The sequence below is a fragment of the Bos indicus genome, chromosome 2 (genome assembly GCF_029378745.1).
Source record: "Bos indicus isolate NIAB-ARS_2022 breed Sahiwal x Tharparkar chromosome 2, NIAB-ARS_B.indTharparkar_mat_pri_1.0, whole genome shotgun sequence".
Taxonomy (NCBI): Eukaryota; Metazoa; Chordata; class Mammalia; order Artiodactyla; family Bovidae; genus Bos; species Bos indicus.
This window is the reverse complement of record NC_091761.1, coordinates 117,921,823-117,929,273: the sequence shown is the minus strand read 5'-3', so window position 1 is coordinate 117,929,273 and position 7,451 is coordinate 117,921,823. Positions and strand designations below refer to the sequence as shown.

The 7,451-nt window shown below is 40.2% G+C and overlaps 2 protein-coding genes, 1 long non-coding RNA gene and 1 other non-coding gene across 5 annotated transcripts in view; 1 reads left to right on the top strand and 3 right to left on the bottom strand.

The window, feature by feature from the left end:
- LOC139177582 (uncharacterized) overlaps positions 1-7,446 on the bottom strand; it is a 30,693-nt gene extending 23,247 nt beyond the window's left edge. The window contains exon 1 of the long non-coding RNA XR_011562086.1: positions 362-7,446. This is a non-coding gene — a long non-coding RNA (uncharacterized lncRNA). The remainder of the gene's footprint in view (positions 1-361) is intronic.
- FBXO36 (F-box protein 36) overlaps positions 1-7,451 on the bottom strand; it is a 116,739-nt gene that overhangs the window by 108,985 nt on the left and 303 nt on the right. The window lies entirely within an intron of this gene.
- Positions 3,563-3,666, bottom strand: LOC139179371 (U6 spliceosomal RNA). Its single transcript, XR_011563746.1, has one exon. It is a non-coding gene; the product is annotated as a U6 spliceosomal RNA (small nuclear RNA).
- Positions 7,217-7,451, top strand: part of TRIP12 (thyroid hormone receptor interactor 12) — a 151,165-nt gene continuing 150,930 nt past the window's right edge. The window contains exon 1 of the mRNA XM_070773376.1: positions 7,217-7,236. The gene's annotated coding sequence lies outside the window, so the exon portion shown is untranslated. The remainder of the gene's footprint in view (positions 7,237-7,451) is intronic.

Here is a 7,451-nt window from a genome sequence, read left to right as displayed (position 1 = left end):
TGAGTTAGCAAGGTTACTAGATGAAAGGAAATTTACTAGGAGCAAAAAACAACAGAAAATCCAATTGTAAAAAGGAGTTTAACTCAAAAAAAGTCAAACACCTAGAATGTTAACAAGATATATGTAACATTTCTACACTGTAAGAAATCTTTGAGCAAACTTCAGTATATCTAAAAAATTCTAAAAGGAAGGAAATACTATGTTTTCAGATTGAAAATCTGGCATTGCAAAGATGTTTGTTCAGCACAAATGGAACCTACGCAGGCATTACAACCCCAATCAAGACATCAGTAGCTATTTCTGTGGAAACATAAGATGATGGGAAGAATAAATAAAGTAACACAGTCCTGAGATGACTAACCAGTTACAACAATCGTTTTCACGGAAAAGTGAAGGTTGGCTTGGCGCTGGAAGAAGGTAAGGCGACACAAATGCCCAACAGACATTTCTTCAGTCTTTGGTGTTGTACAGCAGGCCTACCACTGGGCATTTTCCAAAGAGCAACCACAGAACCTCAGATCCTGCGACGCTCAGAGGAAAAGGGGTTCGGGAGTCACGTGCTTGTAGGAAAAGCTCGCCCTGCTGTTTCCTCTCGGAGAAATCCTATTGCACAGCAGGATTTGAAAGCCTCTGAGAAATTCTGGAGAAGAAAAGCAAATAGATTTGTGCTGAACCCAGGATTTTCCAGTCTTATTTGATCATGACCTCTCTTTGAGAAACCCTGGCCCGGAGTGCTTTTGACATTTTTTGGTTCTCACCATGATGTGTGAAGCAGCCCAGGGATGAACTGCTCGTTTTTACAGATAAAGACATGAAACCTCAGGCAGGTGAAACTTACAACAGGTCATAAAGCCACTAATACAAGATCTGCAAAGCACGCTTAATTTAAAGAAAAAAAACTTTTTTTTTAGTGCTTTTTTCCTAGGGTCAAACACTACTTTCACACGGAACAGCATTTCAGAGATGGAATAAACCTTACTGATCTCTTAGACTAGTAACCTTATTATGTTGATGAGGCAACTGGGGCCAAGATAAATTAAGTGTCATGCCCCAGGTCGAGGGCTTGCAGACTACCAGAAGGAATAAAAGGATCCATGACTCAGTGACTCCCAATTAAGTGCTCTACTGCCCCATATAATTAGGAGACAAACCTGGTCAATGGAGGGTGAGACCAAATTAACTGCCCAGGTTGAGGAGGCACTCAGAGATGCTGAATGAACGATTTACCTGGGAGAAGCCGATCCTGAAGCTCCGGCTAGTTCTTGTGTAATTTTGAAGTGAGGATTTAGGAGCCCATTTGAAGACTAGGTTATAAAAGTACTGAATATTGTTATTTTAAAAACTCTAACCACCTTGTTGGTATTATATTATCCCTCTCCTCTGACAAGTGCCATAGGCCACTTAAAAAAATTAAAAGGAATTTACATTTCTGATTAAAAGTAATTTCACGACTCGAGTGGGGCCCATTCTGAAGTGTCCTGGGCTGGGGATCATTTCTCTGGTGTTTCAGATATGAGGAAGAGAAGAGGCATCATGTGGGAGGTACGAACACCTGGCTGAACCTGCAGGGCAGGGAAGGGTATGTTCACCTCAGGTGCTACTGTCAGGAGGAGTGGGAGGGAAAACCCAAACATTCCTGGATGAGGGCCCTGTGCAGGGATGGGTGGAAAGTCCTAAAAGGCAGCGGAGAAGGGAAAAGTTCATCTTTGCAGGCAGAGGAAGAGGGCCTTTGACAGGTACCTGAAGAAGAGCAGTGTGAGTCTGGTCTTCAGCAATTGAGGGGAGGAAAACATGTGAATGCAAGCACTCCGCTGTACTTGGACTTGAAAAGGAGCAGCAGCTCTTTCTGTGTAGAAACGTTTTGGTGGTGGCTGGTGGGCACTGGGTAGAGGAGGCACCATGGCTGTGAAGTTCTATCAGTGGCAAGTTCCACTAAGGCCAAGGAAGGGGTAAGTTTACTTGCTTCTGCTTTATCTTCTCCACTCATGTGACTCTTATGTGGAGGGGGGCATGGCTATAGCAGAGCATGATTTAGGGGTGCCTGAGTCCCCTGGGAAAATACCAACATAATATCAAGCTGAGTGCATCCCATTCAAGTTCCCAAAAATGTGTAATCTGGATGTCTATTTGATATGATTTCAATTTACTTATGAAATTTCGTTCTTTAAGCTTTAAAGTGTGAATAACTCAGTTATGTCCGACTCTTTGTGGACTCCACGGACTGGAGCCCAGCAGGCTCCTCTGTCCATGGGATTCTCCAGGCAGGAATACTGGAGTGGGTTGCCATTCCCTTCTCCAGGAGAGCTTCCCAATCCAGGGATCGAACTCGGGTCTCCCACATTACAGGCAGATTCTTTACAGTCTGAGCTACCAGGGAAGCCCTCTTTAAGCTTTACTGGAGGGCAAATAAATCTCTTCAGTAAACCATCTTTGCCTTATTCTCCACATCTCTCTCTCGTTTTTTTTTTTAGGCTTCGATGCTCGCAGCCAGGGCATCGAAGGTTAGTTTAGTTGGTCAGGTTACTTCTCTGACCAGGGATGGAATCCAGACACAGCAGTGAAAGCACCGAGTCCTAACCAGTGGACCGAGAGGGAATTCCCTCCACGTCTCTTTATAGCTCGTTAGTACAATCACACACCCAACAAGACATGGGTGGGCTGTCCCTTAGTTTTTCAAAAGTAATTATTGCTTACCCTGAAAGCAAAAACATAAGACCAGGAGTTTCAGTTAGATCTCCTTAAAATTTTACAAGCAACCATTAACCCAACTTGCACCTCCTCTGAATTTCTGGAATAAACATTACTTCTGCACTGTGTGAAGCCCCACCCCAAGTACAACACAGCAGGATCTTGGTGACAGAGTTGTTGATGTGGCCCATGGTTTACTGTGGGAGGTGGCTCAAAGGCAGCACTGGTGAAACAGGAGGAAGACGATACACGGAAGAGGGCAACTTCTCAGAGTAAGGGTTCTTTGTGTCTTCATTTTGAACCTTTATTGTTTTTCTCTGATTATAAAAATATTTCTGTAGGAAAACTGCAGATCTGTCAGAAATATGTAATGGAGAAAGCAAAAGCAACCCATAATTCTATCCATGAGAGAGAATCTCTCTAGCTTTTCCCTCTAGCACTTACTCAAAACAAAATAAAAACTATTGGTGCTCTTTTTAAAAATGGGATCGTACGATGTTTAACCCTGCTTTCCTTGCTTAAGATTTTATTTGGTCAACTGAAAAAATAAGAGATTTAGCACATCTTTTTCAAAAGACTGCATAATATTTTTCATCTTTTTAGTTTTGCGGGTGCCTTGTGCCATATGGGATCTTAGTTCCCAGACCAAGGATTGAACCCCTGCCCCTTGAGTAGAAGGGTGGAGTCTTAACCACTGGACCGTCTGGGAAGGCCCAAGATTGCATAGTAGTTTATGGAAAGATATTTTTACAAGTATTTACTTTGGTGTACATTCTTTGTTTTTTTTTTTTTTGGGGGGGGTGTGATTTATTTTTTATTGAAGGATAATTGCTTTACAAAATTTTATTGCTTTCTGTCAAAAAAAAAAAAAAAAAAAAAAACGGAACGCTTCATGAATTTGCGTGTCATCCTTGTGCAGGGGCCATGCTAATCTCTGTATTCTTCCAATTATAGTATATATGCTGCTGAAGCGAGCACTGGTGGGTATCCTTGCTCACATATCCTTGTACACATGTGAACACATTTTTGGATATAAAATCCTAGATATGGATATGCCTGGTCAAAGGGTGTTTGGATTGACAGTTTTATTAGACTGTACTAAATTTTAAATCTCTCAAATTGGTCAGTGGATTGAAGCGTCAGCAGCACAATTCTTTGTTGTGAAGTCTCTTTCAAACAACTGCCACCAAGTCTAGTTTTAATTCCTTTTTCAGAAGTCACTAAAATGACAGCTTCCTATCACAGACTGGCATGGGACCTCAGGAGTTCTCAGTTTATCAGTGCTATAGCTCTAAAGCATGTCAAAAATATTTGCCACTTTGGGGGAGTAAGTTTTCAGATTTTTTTTTTTCCAGATGACATTAGCTTCAGGTATCTTTTTGGGAGTTCTCAGATTTAATGAGATAGATAAAATAAGACTAATCTATTTTATAATTCTTCAGCCTTCTTTCATCTGCTGGAGTGACTATAATATACTTGTGCTCTTCGGGCAACCACCTGTGTTTTTAGGAGCAACAGGCCATATCTGCCAACTCTTACCTACTTAGCACATGGTTAGTGTTTCTAGCAGTTTTCCAGTATTTGTCACATTAAATCCAAGTCACTAGTTCTGACCACCTGAAGCAACACTTCTATTTCAAGGGAACAAATAAGATAGAATTTCAAGACAAAAAACTTGTCATAGTGCTCTCCTGCACCTCATAGTCTAAAGTGATTTTTGCTTCCTCTGGACTCATTGATTTTAAAATGTTTGAGCTATTCATTAACTTGGCAATTCCTCAAGAATCTCCTTTGTACTTAAAACAAAAGTTAAAGCATTAGAGTGTTTATAGAAAACAAGTCACTTACCTATATTCTTTCCACTAGACTATACGCTTCAGGAGAAGAGGGACTTTTTTTGGTTCACTGATGATTCTCTGAATCAAAAAAGGTACCTGGCATATAAAAGGTGCTCAATTTTTGTTGAAGGAAATGATAAACTCTTTGAAGGCAGGAATCCTCTTATATTTTGCATCCCCACAATAAATTACAAGTTACTGATTTAAAATAAAGGAAGGATCTTCATTCAGAAACACAACATAAGACTTTCTTAGAAACTAGGTGAAATATCCCTGGTCTGAACTATATTCAAGATTCCTTCTGGCCCTAACTATAAATCTGCTAGTTTTCAAAGGATTAGAACCCGATATAATATATATTACTAAAACTAGAGTAGGAATACTTGGGTAAATCTTGGATTTAGATAGCAGGACACTGATTTTTCTATGCCTTTGGATCATCACTAAAAAGATCAGATTTGAGAATTAAGCTATATTAACCTCAAGCTATATTCTCTAAGTTCCTTTTTTGAAAGAAAAAAAAAAAATCATGGCATCAAGCTGTTAACTGGGAATGTCTCTACAAGCATGTACTTGATGTCACTGTATAAGCAAGAAGACAAAGGAAATACTAATGTATAATATTTATATATTTTGGACTATGACAATGGTATGATGCTCTAATGAGAGATCTATCTGTCTTTAAATCCATGTCAAATGCGCAGCTATTTGGATTTAAAGCAAACAAAAATAAAAGCAATGAAAAAGAATAAAAAAGGGAATCACAGAAAAAGAAGTATCCATCTAAATCTGGAGCATATTTTGGATAATATACATCATTTTGGGGAACAAAGGCAGAAAGAAAGTGAGAGAAGAAATGCACAGGAATCAATTTTAAAAAGTTACTCCAGAAAAAAGTCCATTTTACAAAACACATTGTAATTCTAGTCTTTTAGTACTTATTTATGTCAGATCATCTCTCACTGGATGTTTAGTTTCCTGGATTGAGACTTAGAAAAATTATATGTGGTTAGAAAATAACATATTCTCAAGACATTTGACTGAAAAGACTATTTTTGGGGTTTACTATTTTTAACAAGTTTTAACAAGAGAGTGAATTAATCAGATTTGAGATTAATTCTCACTGGCAGAACTTGAATATACTCAGTCTGCTTTAAAAAAATAAAGGGATCAGAACTTGAAAAGAATTTAATACACAAGCAACAGACAGAAAAAATATAGGGCCTGAAACAGACAAGAGTTTTTGATGTGTTAAAAAAATAAAAAGAAAAAGAAAGAAAGAAAGAAAAAAAAAGAATAATACTGGGGGGTGGGCCAAGAAAAATTTCACGAGAGAAGTTGGAGGAAGGCATGTGCCCAAGTTAGACCAGGGAGTAAAGTGTGAAGAACACCAACAACAGAACCATTCTTGGGGAAAAGTAATACCATGAGGACTCCTATGGTAATTTCCTAAAAAAAAAAAAAAAAAAAAAAGGTAAACAGTATTTAGTCTGTTGAGGCTTACAACACTGAGTATAACAGGAAAAGAAATATTCAAAAACAAGTTTTAAAGACAAGTTACGGAAATGACTGCAAAATGAAAATCAGAACATTCTATCTTACTTGAAGTAGATAAAATAGGAAATGAAGTCAGAATACATATGATACTGTTCAATCATTCATGCTAAATGTGAAGAACTGTTAGGTTCATACATTTTAAAGCAAATGGAAAATAGTCAATCCTAAAATAAATGCACAAAACAAGTAAATTTCAGCCTTTAGGAAATCCCAGTTCAATGTGCAAACATTTCTTATGAAGTGTTTAACGAAAAATTTAAGTTCGACAAGCTATCACGTTTGTAATATTGACATTACGCATGTAATATTTAGAAATCTTAGATACAAAAAATACACATTATTCCTTTTTTAAAAGATGCTCTTGAAGCTACAAAAGTCAGTTTATTGAAGTGCTCTTGGAAAAACTGATGAAACCGTCAATACATGCACCAAAATAAGTACGCTATACAGAATTCTAAATTTCATTTTACAGAAATACCATCTAGGAAAAGTGCAAGGTGCACGAATATCTCGGTGACAGATGTTAAGTAAACTCGGCGAGAAAATCAGAAACGAGTTCCGAGTGGAGACCCAGTTGAACTTCTAAGTTTCGTGGGCACAATAAATCATTCATAAAAGCCCACCTTAAACAGCTCAAGTAGTCAGAAAAATAGGCCGATGGTTACTCGAGCGATAACATAATCCGCGGTCTTATTGTTGTAGAGCAGATGTCATTTATGGGTGGGGCTGACGCGCAGAGCAGCTGAAACATTTTTTACCAACCCCCGCCCCGCTCTTTCCAATGGGATAGAAGGGGCTCCAAAAAGGTAAGGGGAAAGCTTCCAACGCTCAATTCCTCCCAGAAACAAGGAAGTTTTTTTTGATGTGGCCTTGGCCTTGGTATATACGTAAAAGCCCGCGATAAGATGTACAAAATCTCCCGTAATTAAACCCTACCCTGGAAAAGAAATCCTCCCTTTCTCCCCTCCCCGGCCGGCTCCTCCTCGGGACACTTGGCTGAGTCTTTTCTTTCCCTCCTTCCCACGCTGACAGAGAGGCTGCACGCAAGCCGCGGACGACTGTTTTTTTTTTCGCGCGGAGGGAACTCGACGGGTAGGAACGCCGAGTGGCGGGAAAGGAGCGGGAGGCGTTGTGAGGAGGCCAAGCTTGCCGGGTACGAGCGGGGCTGGGGGTTGGGGGCAAGGGACGACGCGGGCCACCAGGCCCGCACGGGAGGCCGAGGTGACGAGGGGAAATCTCCCGGCTCGGAGCTGGGACCCGGCGCTTCCGGCTAACGACCGGTCGCTCTCGGGCCTAGCGTGGCTCGCCTTCCGGCTCCGCCGGGGCTGGCGGAAAGTTGGTAGGAAGGGAAACCGCGGCTCGCACTTG